This window comes from Hippocampus comes, unplaced genomic scaffold, assembly GCF_001891065.2.
Source record: "Hippocampus comes isolate QL1 unplaced genomic scaffold, H_comes_QL1_v1.1 C16642492, whole genome shotgun sequence".
Lineage (NCBI taxonomy): Eukaryota > Metazoa > Chordata > Actinopteri > Syngnathiformes > Syngnathidae > Hippocampus > Hippocampus comes.
In genome coordinates this window covers 1-633 of record NW_017835631.1, presented here as the reverse complement: position 1 = coordinate 633, position 633 = coordinate 1, and the positions used below count along the sequence as shown (strand labels likewise).

At 45.0% G+C, this 633-nt stretch overlaps 1 long non-coding RNA gene across 1 annotated transcript; it reads left to right on the top strand.

The window, feature by feature from the left end:
* Positions 1–6: 6 nt before the first annotated feature.
* On the top strand, positions 7–493 carry LOC109508821 (uncharacterized). The gene is made up of 2 exons (XR_002166788.1): positions 7–128; positions 439–493. It is a non-coding gene; the product is annotated as an uncharacterized LOC109508821 (long non-coding RNA).
* Positions 494–633: the final 140 nt, after the last annotated feature.

Here is a 633-nt window from a genome sequence, read left to right as displayed (position 1 = left end):
TGAAGGGATTATCCTGCGTGTTGCTTTGACAGGTGTGATGATCTCTCTGTTGAAGGATTTAAAAGAGTCGATTTTCCCTAAATCCCCTCAAGACATCACCGTCAGTCACCTCTTCAAAGACAACATGGGTGTGTATGCTATGCTGACACCAGAGCTGTGGGGTTAAATTAGATTTCAGACATCACTTTTACCCATCAAACGCAATTAAGAGGTATAAGTTACGGTGCAAATCATGGAATTCATCTTCATTTTTACTGTTATCGTCCACTTGCATTGGGGCCAGATTGGCGCAGTGACCTCCTAGATCCAGGAGATGGCACTGTGTTGAAAAAAAACTCTTACTGTACATTGTAATTGGCACCCTCCTGTTAAAATTTTTTTGACTTTGTTAGAGGATTGTGGCATTCTAATCCAGTCCAATTGCTCTTGCCTATACAGCTGGGCCCAGCTATGATTACGACTGCTTCTTCTCTGAAAAGATCGCCGAGAAGAAGAAGGACTACACTTATAGAATCTTTAAGACGGTAAATCGGAGCGCCGGCTCATTTCCCTTCGCTGAGGATTACTCTTTGTCCGACCGCGGGGGCTCCCGAGTGTCTGTGTGGTGCAGCAACGACTACCTGGGGATGAGTC